At 35.6% G+C, this 18,572-nt stretch overlaps 21 non-coding genes across 21 annotated transcripts; all 21 read left to right on the forward strand.

The window, feature by feature from the left end:
- Window positions 1-577: 577 nt before the first annotated feature.
- TRNAK-UUU (transfer RNA lysine (anticodon UUU)) lies at window positions 578-650 on the forward strand. Its single transcript has one exon. It is a non-coding gene; the product is annotated as a tRNA-Lys (tRNA).
- Window positions 651-741: 91 nt separating this feature from the next.
- TRNAK-UUU (transfer RNA lysine (anticodon UUU)) lies at window positions 742-814 on the forward strand. The gene has a single exon. It is a non-coding gene; the product is annotated as a tRNA-Lys (tRNA).
- A 1,017-nt stretch (window positions 815-1,831) lies between these two features.
- TRNAK-UUU (transfer RNA lysine (anticodon UUU)) lies at window positions 1,832-1,904 on the forward strand. Its single transcript has one exon. It is a non-coding gene; the product is annotated as a tRNA-Lys (tRNA).
- A 2,599-nt stretch (window positions 1,905-4,503) lies between these two features.
- On the forward strand, window positions 4,504-4,576 carry TRNAK-UUU (transfer RNA lysine (anticodon UUU)). Its single transcript has one exon. It is a non-coding gene; the product is annotated as a tRNA-Lys (tRNA).
- A 2,271-nt stretch (window positions 4,577-6,847) lies between these two features.
- Window positions 6,848-6,920, forward strand: TRNAK-UUU (transfer RNA lysine (anticodon UUU)). The gene has a single exon. It is a non-coding gene; the product is annotated as a tRNA-Lys (tRNA).
- A 91-nt stretch (window positions 6,921-7,011) lies between these two features.
- Window positions 7,012-7,084, forward strand: TRNAK-UUU (transfer RNA lysine (anticodon UUU)). The gene has a single exon. It is a non-coding gene; the product is annotated as a tRNA-Lys (tRNA).
- Window positions 7,085-8,101: 1,017 nt separating this feature from the next.
- Window positions 8,102-8,174, forward strand: TRNAK-UUU (transfer RNA lysine (anticodon UUU)). The gene has a single exon. It is a non-coding gene; the product is annotated as a tRNA-Lys (tRNA).
- Window positions 8,175-8,265: 91 nt separating this feature from the next.
- Window positions 8,266-8,338, forward strand: TRNAK-UUU (transfer RNA lysine (anticodon UUU)). The gene has a single exon. It is a non-coding gene; the product is annotated as a tRNA-Lys (tRNA).
- A 1,017-nt stretch (window positions 8,339-9,355) lies between these two features.
- On the forward strand, window positions 9,356-9,428 carry TRNAK-UUU (transfer RNA lysine (anticodon UUU)). The gene has a single exon. It is a non-coding gene; the product is annotated as a tRNA-Lys (tRNA).
- Window positions 9,429-9,519: 91 nt separating this feature from the next.
- Window positions 9,520-9,592, forward strand: TRNAK-UUU (transfer RNA lysine (anticodon UUU)). Its single transcript has one exon. It is a non-coding gene; the product is annotated as a tRNA-Lys (tRNA).
- A 1,017-nt stretch (window positions 9,593-10,609) lies between these two features.
- TRNAK-UUU (transfer RNA lysine (anticodon UUU)) lies at window positions 10,610-10,682 on the forward strand. The gene has a single exon. It is a non-coding gene; the product is annotated as a tRNA-Lys (tRNA).
- A 91-nt stretch (window positions 10,683-10,773) lies between these two features.
- On the forward strand, window positions 10,774-10,846 carry TRNAK-UUU (transfer RNA lysine (anticodon UUU)). The gene has a single exon. It is a non-coding gene; the product is annotated as a tRNA-Lys (tRNA).
- A 2,107-nt stretch (window positions 10,847-12,953) lies between these two features.
- On the forward strand, window positions 12,954-13,026 carry TRNAK-UUU (transfer RNA lysine (anticodon UUU)). The gene has a single exon. It is a non-coding gene; the product is annotated as a tRNA-Lys (tRNA).
- A 91-nt stretch (window positions 13,027-13,117) lies between these two features.
- On the forward strand, window positions 13,118-13,190 carry TRNAK-UUU (transfer RNA lysine (anticodon UUU)). Its single transcript has one exon. It is a non-coding gene; the product is annotated as a tRNA-Lys (tRNA).
- Window positions 13,191-14,207: 1,017 nt separating this feature from the next.
- TRNAK-UUU (transfer RNA lysine (anticodon UUU)) lies at window positions 14,208-14,280 on the forward strand. Its single transcript has one exon. It is a non-coding gene; the product is annotated as a tRNA-Lys (tRNA).
- Window positions 14,281-14,371: 91 nt separating this feature from the next.
- TRNAK-UUU (transfer RNA lysine (anticodon UUU)) lies at window positions 14,372-14,444 on the forward strand. Its single transcript has one exon. It is a non-coding gene; the product is annotated as a tRNA-Lys (tRNA).
- Window positions 14,445-15,460: 1,016 nt separating this feature from the next.
- TRNAK-UUU (transfer RNA lysine (anticodon UUU)) lies at window positions 15,461-15,533 on the forward strand. Its single transcript has one exon. It is a non-coding gene; the product is annotated as a tRNA-Lys (tRNA).
- Window positions 15,534-15,624: 91 nt separating this feature from the next.
- On the forward strand, window positions 15,625-15,697 carry TRNAK-UUU (transfer RNA lysine (anticodon UUU)). The gene has a single exon. It is a non-coding gene; the product is annotated as a tRNA-Lys (tRNA).
- Window positions 15,698-16,714: 1,017 nt separating this feature from the next.
- Window positions 16,715-16,787, forward strand: TRNAK-UUU (transfer RNA lysine (anticodon UUU)). Its single transcript has one exon. It is a non-coding gene; the product is annotated as a tRNA-Lys (tRNA).
- Window positions 16,788-17,968: 1,181 nt separating this feature from the next.
- On the forward strand, window positions 17,969-18,041 carry TRNAK-UUU (transfer RNA lysine (anticodon UUU)). The gene has a single exon. It is a non-coding gene; the product is annotated as a tRNA-Lys (tRNA).
- Window positions 18,042-18,132: 91 nt separating this feature from the next.
- TRNAK-UUU (transfer RNA lysine (anticodon UUU)) lies at window positions 18,133-18,205 on the forward strand. Its single transcript has one exon. It is a non-coding gene; the product is annotated as a tRNA-Lys (tRNA).
- The last annotated feature ends 367 nt before the right edge of the window (window positions 18,206-18,572 follow it).

Genomic DNA, 18,572 nt, shown 5'->3' on the forward strand with positions numbered 1-18,572 from the left:
TGCAAAACTTTATTTAATTCTTCTTTCCTTCAGTATTTAGGTTCGTTTTAGCCTCATCACATGAGCTAGGGAGAATATGTTTTGAGCCAAGAAAAGTCTGTACATTATTTGTCACATTTCAAATATCCACATAATGGACCATCATTTGGCCTCATTTTACATTGGACTCTACTTGATCTCTTTTCAATTGGCAGACATTAACATTTTTAGGCAGTAATTACATCATCGCCAAGTAGTACAGTTAAAAATTAAATCTGGAAGGCTACATTTCATCAGAGACTCAAATTCATCGTACTGTGAGAGGCACACAGCATTTCAATTAGACTAGTAACAAATCAATTTTCTTCATCTATTAGAATGAAAAGACATTTTTGAAGGGTGCTAATATTGATGGCATCTAATGATCTGCACTGTAAACCTAGAGGCATATTATTTGTGTTTTGTCAAGAGGTCCTACAAGTCAAACTTCTCAGTTTATACTTTCAGTAACACAGATCTTTTTCCATTTTTGCGTACTAAAATTTCCCTTTTTTATAGTTTGCAGAACCTTCTAAACTGGCATCATTTTCCTACCAGAGCCTGGATAGCTCAGTCGGTAGAGCATCAGACTTTTAATCTGAGGGTCCAGGGTTCAAGTCCCTGTTCGGGCGAGATCCTTTTAAACAATTCTGTTGTGCGTTTAATAAACAGCTTTTCCAAGTAAAATATTACTTTCTGGGATGGCACAAGGAGAACATCAGAGCCTGGATAGCTCAGTCGGTAGAGCATCAGACTTTTAATCTGAGGGTCCAGGGTTCAAGTCCCTGTTCGGGCGTGTATATTTATGGTATCTAATGATCTGCAGCATAAGCTCAGATGCAGAAAAAATATTTCATCAAGAGACTCTAAAAGCTAAACTTCTCTGTTTATTCTATCAATAATACAAATCTTTTTCCGTTTTCAACAAAGGAAATTTTCTTTGGCATATCCCGGTTCAGGCGAGTATCTTTTTAAAAACAGATTGTTCTTTGTGAAATGGAGAACTTTGCAAAGTGGAAAATCACCCATTGAGGCAGGCATCTTTTAATTGTTGTTGCTTCATATACTCATTGTTCATTGAGTATCTGTACAGGCTGGCAAATTCCTGTGAAAATTTTAAATGGACTATTGGTTTCATTGTCTTCACTCATTAAAATGATAAAGAAACTATTGAATATGCAGAGGCTAAATGTCATTTCATCTGAAATAATCTCCAGAAACAAATGTTTTACAACTGCAAAACTTTATTTAATTCTTCTTTCCTTCAGTATTTAGGTTCGTTTTAGCCTCATCACATGAGCTAGGGAGAATATGTTTTGAGCCAAGAAAAGTCTGTACATTATTTGTCACATTTCAAATATCCACATAATGGACCATCATTTGGCCTCATTTTACATTGGACTCTACTTGATCTCTTTTCAATTGGCAGACATTAACATTTTTAGGCAGTAATTACATCATCGCCAAGTAGTACAGTTAAAAATTAAATCTGGAAGGCTACATTTCATCAGAGACTCAAATTCATCGTACTGTGAGAGGCACACAGCATTTCAATTAGACTAGTAACAAATCAATTTTCTTCATCTATTAGAATGGAAAGACATTTTTGAAGGGTGCTAATATTGATGGCATCTAATGATCTGCACTGTAAACCTAGAGGCATATCATTTGTGTTTTGTCAAGAGGTCCTACAAGTCAAACTTCTCAGTTTATACTTTCAGTAACACAGATCTTTTTCCATTTTTGCGTACTAAAATTTTCCCTTTTTTATAGTTTGCAGAACCTTCTAAACTGGCATCATTTTCCTACCAGAGCCTGGATAGCTCAGTCGGTAGAGCATCAGACTTTTAATCTGAGGGTCCAGGGTTCAAGTCCCTGTTCGGGCGAGATCCTTTTAAACAATTCTGTTGTGCGTTTAATAAACAGGTTTTCCAAGTAAAATATTACTTTCTGGGATGGCACAATGAGAACATCAGAGCCTGGATAGCTCAGTCGGTAGAGCATCAGACTTTTAATCTGAGGGTCCAGGGTTCAAGTCCCTGTTTGGGCGTGTATATTTATGGTATCTAATGATCTGCAGCATAAGCTCAGATGCAGAAAAAATATTTCATCAAGAGACTCTAAAAGCTAAACTTCTCTGTTTATTCTATCAATAATACAAATCTTTTTCCGTTTTCAACAAAGGAAATTTTCTTTGGCATATCCCGGTTCAGGCGAGTATCTTTTTAAAAACAGATTGTTCTTTGTGAAATGGAGAACTTTGCAAAGTGGAAAATCACCCATTGAGGCAGGCATCTTTTAATTGTTGTTGCTTCATATACTCATTGTTCATTGAGTATCTGTACAGGCTGGCAAATTCCTGTGAAAATTTTAAATGGACTATTGGTTTCATTGTCTTCACTCATTAAAATGATAAAGAAACTATTGAATATGCAGAGGCTAAATGTCATTTCATCTGAAATAATCTCCAGAAACAAATGTTTTACAACTGCAAAACTTTTTTTAATTCTTCTTTCCTTCAGTATTTAGGTTCGTTTTAGCCTCATCACATGAGCTAGGGAGAATATGTTTTGAGCCAAGAAAAGTCTGTACATTATTTGTCACATTTCAAATATCCACATAATGGACCATCATTTGGCCTCATTTTACATTGGACTCTACTTGATCTCTTTTCAATTGGCAGACATTAACATTTTTAGGCAGTGATTACATCATCGCCAAGTAGTACAGTTAAAAATTAAATCTGGAAGGCTACATTTCATCAGAGACTCAAATTCATCGTACTGTGAGAGGCACACAGCATTTCAATTAGACTAGTAACAAATCAATTTTCTTCATCTATTAGAATGGAAAGACATTTTTGAAGGGTGCTAATATTGATGGCATCTAATGATCTGCACTGTAAACCTAGAGGCATATCATTTGTGTTTTGTCAAGAGGTCCTACAAGTCAAACTTCTCAGTTTATACTTTCAGTAACACAGATCTTTTTCCATTTTTGCGTACTAAAATTTTCCCTTTTTTATAGTTTGCAGAACCTTCTAAACTGGCATCATTTTCCTACCAGAGCCTGGATAGCTCAGTCGGTAGAGCATCAGGCTTTTAATCTGAGGGTCCAGGGTTCAAGTCCCTGTTCGGGCGAGATCCTTTTAAATAATTCTGTTGTGCGTTTAATAAACAGCTTTTCCAAGTAAAATATTACTTTCTGGGATGGCACAATGAGAACATCAGAGCCTGGATAGCTCAGTCGGTAGAGCATCAGACTTTTAATCTTAGGGTCCAGGGTTCAAGTCCCTGTTCGGGCGTGTATATTTATGGTATCTAATGATCTGCAGCATAAGCTCAGATGCAGAAAAAATATTTCATCAAGAGACTCTAAAAGCTAAACTTCTCTGTTTATTCTATCAATAATACAAATCTTTTTCCGTTTTCAACAAAGGAAATTTTCTTTGGCATATCCCGGTTCAGGCGAGTATCTTTTTAAAAACAGATTGTTCTTTGTGAAATGGAGAACTTTGCAAAGTGGAAAATCACCCATTGAGGCAGGCATCTTTTAATTGTTGTTGCTTCATATACTCATTGTTCATTGAGTATCTGTACAGGCTGGCAAATTCCTGTGAAAATTTTAAATGGACTATTGGTTTCATTGTCTTCACTCATTAAAATGATAAAGAAACTATTGAATATGCAGAGGCTAAATGTCATTTCATCTGAAATAATCTCCAAAAACAAATGTTTTACAACTGCAAAACTTTATTTAATTCTTATTTCCTTCAGTATTTAGGTTCGTTTTAGCCTCATCACATGAGCTAGGGAGAATATGTTTTGAGCCAAGAAAAGTCTGTACATTATTTGTCACATTTCAAATATCCACATAATGGACAATCATTTGGCTTAATTTTACATTGGACTCTACTTGATCTCTTTTCAATTGGCAGACATTAACATTTTTAGGCAGTAATTACATCATCGCCAAGTAGTACAGTTAAAAATTAAATCTGGAAGGCTACATTTCATCAGAGACTCAAATTCATCGTACTGAGAGAGGCACACAGCATTTCAATTAGACTAGTAACAAATCAATTTTCTTCATCTATTAGAATGGAAAGACATTTTTGAAGGGTGCTAATATTGATGGCATCTAATGATCTGCACTGTAAACCTAGAGGCATATCATTTGTGTTTTGTCAAGAGGTCCTACAAGTCAAACTTCTCAGTTTATACTTTCAGTAACACAGATCTTTTTCCATTTTTGCGTACTAAAATTTTCCCTTTTTTATAGTTTGCAGAACCTTCTAAACTGGCATCATTTTCCTACCAGAGCCTGGATAGCTCAGTCGGTAGAGCATCAGACTTTTAATCTGAGAGTCCAGGGTTCAAGTCCCTGTTCGGGCGAGATCCTTTTAAACAATTCTGTTGTGCGTTTAATAAACAGCTTTTCCAAGTAAAATATTACTTTCTGGGATGGCACAATGAGAACATCAGAGCCTGGATAGCTCAGTCGGTAGAGCATCAGACTTTTAATCTGAGGGTCCAGGGTTCAAGTCCCTGTTCGGGCGTGTATATTTATGGTATCTAATGATCTGCAGCATAAGCTCAGATGCAGAAAAAATATTTCATCAAGAGACTCTAAAAGCTAAACTTCTCTGTTTATTATATCAATAATACAAATCTTTTTCCGTTTTCAACAAAGGAAATTTTCTTTGGCATATCCCGGTTCAGGCGAGTATCTTTTTAAAAACAGATTGTTCTTTGTGAAATGGAGAACTTTGCAAAGTGGAAAATCACCCATTGAGGCAGGCATCTTTTAATTGTTGTTGCTTCATATACTCATTGTTCATTGAGTATCTGTACAGGCTGGCAAATTCCTGTGAAAATTTTAAATGGACTATTGGTTTCATTGTCTTCACTCATTAAAATGATAAAGAAACTATTGAATATGCAGAGGCTAAATGTCATTTCATCTGAAATAATCTCCAGAAACAAATGTTTTACAACTGCAAAACTTTATTTAATTCTTCTTTCCTTCAGTATTTAGGTTCGTTTTAGCCTCATCACATGAGCTAGGGAGAATATGTTTTGAGCCAAGAAAAGTCTGTACATTATTTGTCACATTTCAAATATCCACATAATGGACAATCATTTGGCCTCATTTTACATTGGACTCTACTTGATCTCTTTTCAATTGGCAGACATTAACATTTTTAGGCAGTAATTACATCATCGCCAAGTAGTACAGTTAAAAATTAAATCTGGAAGGCTACATTTCATCAGAGACTCAAATTCATCGTACTGTGAGAGGCACACAGCATTTCAATTAGACTAGTAACAAATCAATTTTCTTCATCTATTAGAATGGAAAGACATTTTTGAAGGGTGCTAATATTGATGGCATCTAATGATCTGCACTGTAAACCTAGAGGCATATCATTTGTGTTTTGTCAAGAGGTCCTACAAGTCAAACTTCTCAGTTTATACTTTCAGTAACACAGATCTTTTTCCATTTTTGCGTACTAAAATTTTCCCTTTTTTATAGTTTGCAGAACCTTCTAAACTGGCATCATTTTCCTACCAGAGCCTGGATAGCTCAGTCGGTAGAGCATCAGGCTTTTAATCTGAGGGTCCAGGGTTCAAGTCCCTGTTCGGGCGCGATCCTTTTAAATAATTCTGTTGTGCGTTTAATAAACAGCTTTTCCAAGTAAAATATTACTTTCTGGGATGGCACAACGAGAACATCAGAGCCTGGATAGCTCAGTCGGTAGAGCATCAGACTTTTAATCTTAGGGTCCAGGGTTCAAGTCCCTGTTCGGGCGTGTATATTTATGGTATCTAATGATCTGCAGCATAAGCTCAGATGCAGAAAAAATATTTCATCAAGAGACTCTAAAAGCTAAACTTCTCTGTTTATTCTATCAATAATACAAATCTTTTTCCGTTTTCAACAAAGGAAATTTTCTTTGGCATATCCCGGTTCAGGCGAGTATCTTTTTAAAAACAGATTGTTCTTTGTGAAATGGAGAACTTTGCAAAGTGGAAAATCACCCATTGAGGCAGGCATCTTTTAATTGTTGTTGCTTCATATACTCATTGTTCATTGAGTATCTGTACAGGCTGGCAAATTCCTGTGAAAATTTTAAATGGACTATTGGTTTCATTGTATTCACTCATTAAAATGATAAAGAAACTATTGAATATGCAGAGGCTAAATGTCATTTCATCTGAAATAATCTCCAGAAACAAATGTTTTACAACTGCAAAACTTTATTTAATTCTTCTTTCCTTCAGTATTTAGGTTCGTTTTAGCCTCATCACATGAGCTAGGGAGAATATGTTTTGAGCCAAGAAAAGTCTGTACATTATTTGTCACATTTCAAATATCCACATAATGGACAATCATTTGGCCTCATTTTACATTGGACTCTACTTGATCTCTTTTCAATTGGCAGACATTAACATTTTTAGGCAGTAATTACATCATCGCCAAGTAGTACAGTTAAAAATTAAATCTGGAAGGCTACATTTCATCAGAGACTCAAATTCATCGTACTGTGAGAGGCACACAGCATTTCAATTAGACTAGTAACAAATCAATTTTCTTCATCTATTAGAATGGAAAGACATTTTTGAAGGGTGCTAATATTGATGGCATCTAATGATCTGCACTGTAAACCTAGAGGCATATCATTTGTGTTTTGTCAAGAGGTCCTACAAGTCAAACTTCTCAGTTTATACTTTCAGTAACACAGATCTTTTTCCATTTTTGCGTACTAAAATTTCCCCTTTTTTATAGTTTGCAGAACCTTCTAAACTGGCATCATTTTCCTACCAGAGCCTGGATAGCTCAGTCGGTAGAGCATCAGACTTTTAATCTGAGGGCCCAGGGTTCAAGTCCCTGTTCGGGCGAGATCCTTTTAAACAATTCTGTTGTGCGTTTAATAAACAGCTTTTCCAAGTAAAATATTACTTTCTGGGATGGCACAATGAGAACATCAGAGCCTGGATAGCTCAGTCGGTAGAGCATCAGACTTTTAATCTGAGGGTCCAGGGTTCAAGTCCCTGTTCGGGCGTGTATATTTATGGTATCTAATGATCTGCAGCATAAGCTCAGATGCAGAAAAAATATTTCATCAAGAGACTCTAAAAGCTAAACTTCTCTGTTTATTCTATCAATAATACAAATCTTTTTCCGTTTTCAACAAAGGAAATTTTCTTTGGCATATCCCGGTTCAGGCGAGTATCTTTTTAAAAACAGATTGTTCTTTGTGAAATGGAGAACTTTGCAAAGTGGAAAATCACCCATTGAGGCAGGCATCTTTTAATTGTTGTTGCTTCATATACTCATTGTTCATTGAGTATCTGTACAGGCTGGCAAATTCCTGTGAAAATTTTAAATGGACTATTGGTTTCATTGTCTTCACTCATTAAAATGATAAAGAAACTATTGAATATGCAGAGGCTAAATGTCATTTCATCTGAAATAATATCCAGAAACAAATGTTTTACAACTGCAAAACTTTATTTAATTCTTCTTTCCTTCAGTATTTAGGTTCGTTTTAGCCTCATCACATGAGCTAGGGAGAATATGTTTTGAGCCAAGAAAAGTCTGTACATTATTTGTCACATTTCAAATATCCACATAATGGACAATCATTTGGCTTAATTTTACATTGGACTCTACTTGATCTCTTTTCAATTGGCAGACATTAACATTTTTAGGCAGTAATTACATCATCGCCAAGTAGTACAGTTAAAAATTAAATCTGGAAGGCTACATTTCATCAGAGACTCAAATTCATCGTACTGAGAGAGGCACACAGCATTTCAATTAGACTAGTAACAAATCAATTTTCTTCATCTATTAGAATGGAAAGACATTTTTGAAGGGTGCTAATATTGATGGCATCTAATGATCTGCACTGTAAACCTAGAGGCATATCATTTGTGTTTTGTCAAGAGGTCCTACAAGTCAAACTTCTCAGTTTATACTTTCAGTAACACAGATCTTTTTCCATTTTTGCGTACTAAAATTTTCCCTTTTTTATAGTTTGCAGAACCTTCTAAACTGGCATCATTTTCCTAATAGAGCCTGGATAGCTCAGTCGGTAGAGCATCAGACTTTTAATCTGAGGGTCCAGGGTTCAAGTCCCTGTTCGGGCGAGATCCTTTTAAACAATTCTGTTGTGCGTTTAATAAACAGCTTTTCCAAGTAAAATATTACTTTCTGGGATGGCACAATGAGAACATCAGAGCCTGGATAGCTCAGTCGGTAGAGCATCAGACTTTTAATCTGAGGGTCCAGGGTTCAAGTCCCTGTTCGGGCGTGTATATTTATGGTATCTTATGATCTGCAGCATAAGCTCAGATGCAGAAAAAATATTTCATCAAGAGACTCTAAAAGCTAAACTTCTCTGTTTATTCTATCAATAATACAAATCTTTTTCCGTTTTCAACAAAGGAAATTTTCTTTGGCATATCCCGGTTCAGGCGAGTATCTTTTTAAAAACAGATTGTTCTTTGTGAAATGGAGAACTTTGCAAAGTGGAAAATCACCCATTGAGGCAGGCATCTTTTAATTGTTGTTGCTTCATATACTCATTGTTCATTGAGTGTCTGTACAGGCTGGCAAATTCCTGTGAAAATTTTAAATGGACTATTGGTTTCATTGTATTCACTCATTAAAATGATAAAGAAACTATTGAATATGCAGAGGCTAAATGTCATTTCATCTGAAATAATCTCCAGAAACAAATGTTTTACAACTGCAAAACTTTATTTAATTCTTCTTTCCTTCAGTATTTAGGTTCGTTTTAGCCTCATCACATGAGCTAGGGAGAATATGTTTTGAGCCAAGAAAAGTCTGTACATTATTTGTCACATTTCAAATATCCACATAATGGACAATCATTTGGCCTCATTTTACATTGGACTCTACTTGATCTCTTTTCAATTGGCAGACATTAACATTTTTAGGCAGTAATTACATCATCGCCAAGTAGTACAGTTAAAAATTAAATCTGGAAGGCTACATTTCATCAGAGACTCAAATTCATCGTACTGTGAGAGGCACACAGCATTTCAATTAGACTAGTAACAAATCAATTTTCTTCATCTATTAGAATGGAAAGACATTTTTGAAGGGTGCTAATATTGATGGCATCTAATGATCTGCACTGTAAACCTAGAGGCATATCATTTGTGTTTTGTCAAGAGGTCCTACAAGTCAAACTTCTCAGTTTATACTTTCAGTAACACAGATCTTTTTCCATTTTTGCGTACTAAAATTTCCCCTTTTTTATAGTTTGCAGAACCTTCTAAACTGGCATCATTTTCCTACCAGAGCCTGGATAGCTCAGTCGGTAGAGCATCAGACTTTTAATCTGAGGGCCCAGGGTTCAAGTCCCTGTTCGGGCGAGATCCTTTTAAATAATTCTGTTGTGCGTTTAATAAACAGCTTTTCCAAGTGAAATATTACTTTCTGGGATGGCACAATGAGAACATCAGAGCCTGGATAGCTCAGTCGGTAGAGCATCAGACTTTTAATCTGAGGGTCCAGGGTTCAAGTCCCTGTTCGGGCGTGTATATTTATGGTATCTAATGATCTGCAGCATAAGCTCAGATGCAGAAAAAATATTTCATCAAGAGACTCTAAAAGCTAAACTTCTCTGTTTATTCTATCAATAATACAAATCTTTTTCCGTTTTCAACAAAGGAAATTTTCTTTGGCATATCCCGGTTCAGGCGAGTATCTTTTTAAAAACAGATTGTTCTTTGTGAAATGGAGAACTTTGCAAAGTGGAAAATCACCCATTGAGGCAGGCATCTTTTAATTGTTGTTGCTTCATATACTCATTGTTCATTGAGTATCTGTACAGGCTGGCAAATTCCTGTGAAAATTTTAAATGGACTATTGGTTTCATTGTCTTCACTCATTAAAATGATAAAGAAACTATTGAATATGCAGAGGCTAAATGTCATTTCATCTGAAATAATCTCCAGAAACAAATGTTTTACAACTGCAAAACTTTATTTAATTCTTCTTTCCTTCAGTATTTAGGTTCGTTTTAGCCTCATCACATGAGCTAGGGAGAATATGTTTTGAGCCAAGAAAAGTCTGTACATTATTTGTCACATTTCAAATATCCACATAATGGACCATCATTTGGCCTCATTTTACATTGGACTCTACTTGATCTCTTTTCAATTGGCAGACATTAACATTTTTAGGCAGTAATTACATCATCGCCAAGTAGTACAGTTAAAAATTAAATCTGGAAGGCTACATTTCATCAGAGACTCAAATTCATCGTACTGTGAGAGGCACACAGCATTTCAATTAGACTAGTAACAAATCAATTTTCTTCATCTATTAGAATGGAAAGACATTTTTGAAGGGTGCTAATATTGATGGCATCTAATGATCTGCACTGTAAACCTAGAGGCATATCATTTGTGTTTTGTCAAGAGGTCCTACAAGTCAAACTTCTCAGTTTATACTTTCAGTAACACAGATCTTTTTCCATTTTTGCGTACTAAAATTTTCCCTTTTTTATAGTTTGCAGAACCTTCTAAACTGGCATCATTTTCCTACCAGAGCCTGGATAGCTCAGTCGGTAGAGCATCAGACTTTTAATCTGAGGGTCCAGGGTTCAAGTCCCTGTTCGGGCGAGATCCTTTTAAACAATTCTGTTGTGCGTTTAATAAACAACTTTTCCAAGTAAAATATTACTTTCTGGGATGGCACAAGGAGAACATCAGAGCCTGGATAGCTCAGTCGGTAGAGCATCAGACTTTTAATCTGAGGGTCCAGGGTTCAAGTCCCTGTTCGGGCGTGTATATTTATGGTATCTAATGATCTGCAGCATAAGCTCAGATGCAGAAAAAATATTTCATCAAGAGACTCTAAAAGCTAAACTTCTCTGTTTATTCTATCAATAATACAAATCTTTTTCCGTTTTCAACAAAGGAAATTTTCTTTGGCATATCCCGGTTCAGGCGAGTATCTTTTTAAAAACAGATTGTTCTTTGTGAAATGGAGAACTTTGCAAAGTGGAAAATCACCCATTGAGGCAGGCATCTTTTAATTGTTGTTGCTTCATATACTCATTGTTCATTGAGTATCTGTACAGGCTGGCAAATTCCTGTGAAAATTTTAAATGGACTATTGGTTTCATTGTCTTCACTCATTAAAATGATAAAGAAACTATTGAATATGCAGAGGCTAAATGTCATTTCATCTGAAATAATCTCCAGAAACAAATGTTTTACAACTGCAAAACTTTATTTAATTCTTCTTTCCTTCAGTATTTAGGTTCGTTTTAGCCTCATCACATGAGCTAGGGAGAATATGTTTTGAGCCAAGAAAAGTCTGTACATTATTTGTCACATTTCAAATATCCACATAATGGACCATCATTTGGCCTCATTTTACATTGGACTCTACTTGATCTCTTTTCAATTGGCAGACATTAACATTTTTAGGCAGTGATTACATCATCGCCAAGTAGTACAGTTAAAAATTAAATCTGGAAGGCTACATTTCATCAGAGACTCAAATTCATCGTACTGTGAGAGGCACACAGCATTTCAATTAGACTAGTAACAAATCAATTTTCTTCATCTATTAGAATGGAAAGACATTTTTGAAGGGTGCTAATATTGATGGCATCTAATGATCTGCACTGTAAACCTAGAGGCATATCATTTGTGTTTTGTCAAGAGGTCCTACAAGTCAAACTTCTCAGTTTATACTTTCAGTAACACAGATCTTTTTCCATTTTTGCGTACTAAAATTTTCCCTTTTTTATAGTTTGCAGAACCTTCTAAACTGGCATCATTTTCCTACCAGAGCCTGGATAGCTCAGTCGGTAGAGCATCAGACTTTTAATCTGAGGGTCCAGGGTTCAAGTCCCTGTTCGGGTGTGTATATTTATGGTATCTAATGATCTGCAGCATAAGCTCAGATGCAGAAAAAATATTTCATCAAGAGACTCTAAAAGCTAAACTTCTCTGTTTATTCTATCAATAATACAAATCTTTTTCCGTTTTCAACAAAGGAAATTTTCTTTGGCATATCCCGGTTCAGGCGAGTATCTTTTTAAAAACAGATTGTTCTTTGTGAAATGGAGAACTTTGCAAAGTGGAAAATCACCCATTGAGGCAGGCATCTTTTAATTGTTGTTGCTTCATATACTCATTGTTCATTGAGTATCTGTACAGGCTGGCAAATTCCTGTGAAAATTTTAAATGGACTATTGGTTTCATTGTCTTCACTCATTAAAATGATAAAGAAACTATTGAATATGCAGAGGCTAAATGTCATTTCATCTGAAATAATCTCCAGAAACAAATGTTTTACAACTGCAAAACTTTATTTAATTCTTCTTTCCTTCAGTATTTAGGTTCGTTTTAGCCTCATCACATGAGCTAGGGAGAATATGTTTTGAGCCAAGAAAAGTCTGTACATTATTTGTCACATTTCAAATATCCACATAATGGACCATCATTTGGCCTCATTTTACATTGGACTCTACTTGATCTCTTTTCAATTGGCAGACATTAACATTTTTAGGCAGTAATTACATCATCGCCAAGTAGTACAGTTAAAAATTAAATCTGGAAGGCTACATTTCATCAGAGACTCAAATTCATCGTACTGTGAGAGGCACACAGCATTTCAATTAGACTAGTAACAAATCAATTTTCTTCATCTATTAGAATGGAAAGACATTTTTGAAGGGTGCTAATATTGATGGCATCTAATGATCTGCACTGTAAACCTAGAGGCATATCATTTGTGTTTTGTCAAGAGGTCCTACAAGTCAAACTTCTCAGTTTATACTTTCAGTAACACAGATCTTTTTCCATTTTTGCGTACTAAAATTTTCCCTTTTTTATAGTTTGCAGAACCTTCTAAACTGGCATCATTTTCCTACCAGAGCCTGGATAGCTCAGTCGGTAGAGCATCAGACTTTTAATCTGAGGGTCCAGGGTTCAAGTCCCTGTTCGGGCGAGATCCTTTTAAACAATTCTGTTGTGCGTTTAATAAACAGCTTTTCCAAGTAAAATATTACTTTCTGGGATGGCACAAGGAGAACATCAGAGCCTGGATAGCTCAGTCGGTAGAGCATCAGACTTTTAATCTGAGGGTCCAGGGTTCAAGTCCCTGTTCGGGCATGTATATTTATGGTATCTAATGATCTGCAGCATAAGCTCAGATGCAGAAAAAATATTTCATCAAGAGACTCTAAAAGCTAAACTTCTCTGTTTATTCTATCAATAATACAAATCTTTTTCCGTTTTCAACAAAGGAAATTTTCTTTGGCATATCCCGGTTCAGGCGAGTATCTTTTTAAAAACAGATTGTTCTTTGTGAAATGGAGAACTTTGCAAAGTGGAAAATCACCCATTGAGGCAGGCATCTTTTAATTGTTGTTGCTTCATATACTCATTGTTCATTGAGTATCTGTACAGGCTGGCAAATTCCTGTGAAAATTTTAAATGGACTATTGGTTTCATTGTCTTCACTCATTAAAATGATAAAGAAACTATTGAATATGCAGAGGCTAAATGTCATTTCATCTGAAATAATCTCCAGAAACAAATGTTTTACAACTGCAAAACTTTATTTAATTCTTCTTTCCTTCAGTATTTAGGTTCGTTTTAGCCTCATCACATGAGCTAGGGAGAATATGTTTTGAGCCAAGAAAAGTCTGTACATTATTTGTCACATTTCAAATATCCACATAATGGACCATCATTTGGCCTCATTTTACATTGGACTCTACTTGATCTCTTTTCAATTGGCAGACATTAACATTTTTAGGCAGTAATTACATCATCGCCAAGTAGTACAGTTAAAAATTAAATCTGGAAGGCTACATTTCATCAGAGACTCAAATTCATCGTACTGTGAGAGGCACACAGCATTTCAATTAGACTAGTAACAAATCAATTTTCTTCATCTATTAGAATGGAAAGACATTTTTGAAGGGTGCTAATATTGATGGCATCTAATGATCTGCACTGTAAACCTAGAGGCATATCATTTGTGTTTTGTCAAGAGGTCCTACAAGTCAAACTTCTCAGTTTATACTTTCAGTAACACAGATCTTTTTCCATTTTTGCGTACTAAAATTTTCCCTTTTTTATAGTTTGCAGAACCTTCTAAACTGGCATCATTTTCCTACCAGAGCCTGGATAGCTCAGTCGGTAGAGCATCAGACTTTTAATCTGAGGGTCCAGGGTTCAAGTCCCTGTTCGGGCGAGATCCTTTTAAACAATTCTGTTGTGCATTTAATAAACAGGTTTTCCAAGTAAAATATTACTTTCTGGGATGGCACAATGAGAACATCAGAGCCTGGATAGCTCAGTCGGTAGAGCATCAGACTTTTAATCTGAGGGTCCAGGGTTCAAGTCCCTGTTCGGGCGTGTATATTTATGGTATCTAATGATCTGCAGCATAAGCTCAGATGCAGAAAAAATATTTCATCAAGAGACTCTAAAAGCTAAACTTCTCTGTTTATTCTATCAATAATACAAATCTTTTTCCGTTTTCAACAAAGGAAATTTTCTTTGGCATATCCCGGTTCAGGCGAGTATCTTTTTAAAAACAGATTGTTCTTTGTGAAATGGAAAACTTTGCAAAGTGGAAAATCACCCATTGAGGCAGGCATCTTTTAATTGTTGTTGCTTCATATACTCATTGTTCATTGAGTATCTGTACAGGCTGGCAAATTCCTGTGAAAATTTTAAATGGACTATTGGTTTCATTGTCTTCACTCATTAAAATGATAAAGAAACTATTGAATATGCAGAGGCTAAATGTCATTTCATCTGAAATAATCTCCAGAAACAAATGTTTTACAACTGCAAAACTTTATTTAATTCTTCTTTCCTTCAGTATTTAGGTTCGTTTTAGCCTCATCACATGAGCTAGGGAGAATATGTTTTGAGCCAAGAAAAGTCTGTACATTATTTGTCACATTTCAAATATCCACATAATGGACCATCATTTGGCCTCATTTTACATTGGACTCTACTTGATCTCTTTTCAATTGGCAGACATTAACATTTTTAGGCAGTAATTACATCATCGCCAAGTAGTACAGTTAAAAATTAAATCTGGAAGGCTACATTTCATCAGAGACTCAAATTCATCGTACTGTGAGAGGCACACAGCATTTCAATTAGACTAGTAACAAATCAATTTTCTTCATCTATTAGAATGAAAAGACATTTTTGAAGGGTGCTAATATTGATGGCATCTAATGATCTGCACTGTAAACCTAGAGGCATATTATTTGTGTTTTGTCAAGAGGTCCTACAAGTCAAACTTCTCAGTTTATACTTTCAGTAACACAGATCTTTTTCCATTTTTGCGTACTAAAATTTCCCTTTTTTATAGTTTGCAGAACCTTCTAAACTGGCATCGTTTTCCTACCAGAGCCTGGATAGCTCAGTCGGTAGAGCATCAGACTTTTAATCTGAGGGTCCAGGGTTCAAGTCCCTGTTCGGGCGAGATCCTTTTAAACAATTCTGTTGTGCGTTTAATAAACAGCTTTTCCAAGTAAAATATTACTTTCTGGGATGGCACAAGGAGAACATCAGAGCCTGGATAGCTCAGTCGGTAGAGCATCAGACTTTTAATCTGAGGGTCCAGGGTTCAAGTCCCTGTTCGGGCGTGTATATTTATGGTATCTAATGATCTGCAGCATAAGCTCAGATGCAGAAAAAATATTTCATCAAGAGACTCTAAAAGCTAAACTTCTCTGTTTATTCTATCAATAATACAAATCTTTTTCCGTTTTCAACAAAGGAAATTTTCTTTGGCATATCCCGGTTCAGGCGAGTATCTTTTTAAAAACAGATTGTTCTTTGTGAAATGGAGAACTTTGCAAAGTGGAAAATCACCCATTGAGGCAGGCATCTTTTAATTGTTGTTGCTTCATATACTCATTGTTCATTGAGTATCTGTACAGGCTGGCAAATTCCTGTGAAAATTTTAAATGGACTATTGGTTTCATTGTCTTCACTCATTAAAATGATAAAGAAACTATTGAATATGCAGAGGCTAAATGTCATTTCATCTGAAATAATCTCCAGAAACAAATGTTTTACAACTGCAAAACTTTATTTAATTCTTCTTTCCTTCAGTATTTAGGTTCGTTTTAGCCTCATCACATGAGCTAGGGAGAATATGTTTTGAGCCAAGAAAAGTCTGTACATTATTTGTCACATTTCAAATATCCACATAATGGACCATCATTTGGCCTCATTTTACATTGGACTCTACTTGATCTCTTTTCAATTGGCAGACATTAACATTTTTAGGCAGTAATTACATCATCGCCAAGTAGTACAGTTAAAAATTAAATCTGGAAGGCTACATTTCATCAGAGACTCAAATTCATCGTACTGTGAGAGGCACACAGCATTTCAATTAGACTAGTAACAAATCAATTTTCTTCATCTATTAGAATGGAAAGACATTTTTGAAGGGTGCTAATATTGATGGCATCTAATGATCTGCACTGTAAACCTAGAGGCATATCATTTGTGTTTTGTCAAGAGGTCCTACAAGTCAAACTTCTCAGTTTATACTTTCAGTAACACAGATCTTTTTCCATTTTTGCGTACTAAAATTTTCCCTTTTTTATAGTTTGCAGAACCTTCTAAACTGGCATCATTTTCCTACCAGAGCCTGGATAGCTCAGTCGGTAGAGCATCAGACTTTTAATCTGAGGGTCCAGGGTTCAAGTCCCTGTTCGGGCGAGATCCTTTTAAACAATTCTGTTGTGCGTTTAATAAACAGGTTTTCCAAGTAAAATATTACTTTCTGGGATGGCACAATGAGAACATCAGAGCCTGGATAGCTCAGTCGGTAGAGCATCAGACTTTTAATCTGAGGGTCCAGGGTTCAAGTCCCTGTTTGGGCGTGTATATTTATGGTATCTAATGATCTGCAGCATAAGCTCAGATGCAGAAAAAATATTTCATCAAGAGACTCTAAAAGCTAAACTTCTCTGTTTATTCTATCAATAATACAAATCTTTTTCCGTTTTCAACAAAGGAAATTTTCTTTGGCATATCCCGGTTCAGGCGAGTATCTTTTTAAAAACAGATTGTTCTTTGTGAAATGGAGAACTTTGCAAAGTGGAAAATCACCCATTGAGGCAGGCATCTTTTAATTGTTGTTGCTTCATATACTCATTGTTCATTGAGTATCTGTACAGGCTGGCAAATTCCTGTGAAAATTTTAAATGGACTATTGGTTTCATTGTCTTCACTCATTAAAATGATAAAGAAACTATTGAATATGCAGAGGCTAAATGTCATTTCATCTGAAATAATCTCCAGAAACAAATGTTTTACAACTGCAAAACTTTTTTTAATTCTTCTTTCCTTCAGTATTTAGGTTCGTTTTAGCCTCATCACATGAGCTAGGGAGAATATGTTTTGAGCCAAGAAAAGTCTGTACATTATTTGTCACATTTCAAATATCCACATAATGGACCATCATTTGGCCTCATTTTACATTGGACTCTACTTGATCTCTTTTCAATTGGCAGACATTAACATTTTTAGGCAGTGATTACATCATCGCCAAGTAGTACAGTTAAAAATTAAATCTGGAAGGCTACATTTCATCAGAGACTCAAATTCATCGTACTGTGAGAGGCACACAGCATTTCAATTAGACTAGTAACAAATCAATTTTCTTCATCTATTAGAATGGAAAGACATTTTTGAAGGGTGCTAATATTGATGGCATCTAATGATCTGCACTGTAAACCTAGAGGCATATCATTTGTGTTTTGTCAAGAGGTCCTACAAGTCAAACTTCTCAGTTTATACTTTCAGTAACACAGATCTTTTTCCATTTTTGCGTACTAAAATTTTCCCTTTTTTATAGTTTGCAGAACCTTCTAAACTGGCATCATTTTCCTACCAGAGCCTGGATAGCTCAGTCGGTAGAGCATCAGACTTTTAATCTGAGGGTCCAGGGTTCAAGTCCCTGTTCGGGCGAGATCCTTTTAAACAATTCTGTTGTGCGTTTAATAAACAGCTTTTCCAAGTAAAATATTACTTTCTGGGATGGCACAATGAGAACATCAGAGCCTGGATAGCTCAGTCGGTAGAGCATCAGACTTTTAATCTGAGGGTCCAGGGTTCAAGTCCCTGTTCGGGCGTGTATATTTATGGTATCTAATGATCTGCAGCATAAGCTCAGATGCAGAAAAAATATTTCATCAAGAGACTCTAAAAGCTAAACTTCTCTGTTTATTCTATCAATAATACAAATCTTTTTCCGTTTTCAACAAAGGAAATTTTCTTTGGCATATCCCGGTTCAGACGAGTATCTTTTTAAAAACAGATTGTTCTTTGTGAAATGGAAAACTTTGCAAAGTGGAAAATCACCCATTGAGGCAGGCATCTTTTAATTGTTGTTGCTTCATATACTCATTGTTCATTGAGTATCTGTACAGGCTGGCAAATTCCTGTGAAAATTTTAAATGGACTATTGGTTTCATTGTCTTCACTCATTAAAATGATAAA

Source organism: Crinia signifera, unplaced genomic scaffold (genome assembly GCF_055691185.1).
Source record: "Crinia signifera unplaced genomic scaffold, ASM5569118v1 HAP2_SCAFFOLD_277, whole genome shotgun sequence".
NCBI classification, from domain to species: domain Eukaryota; kingdom Metazoa; phylum Chordata; class Amphibia; order Anura; family Myobatrachidae; genus Crinia; species Crinia signifera.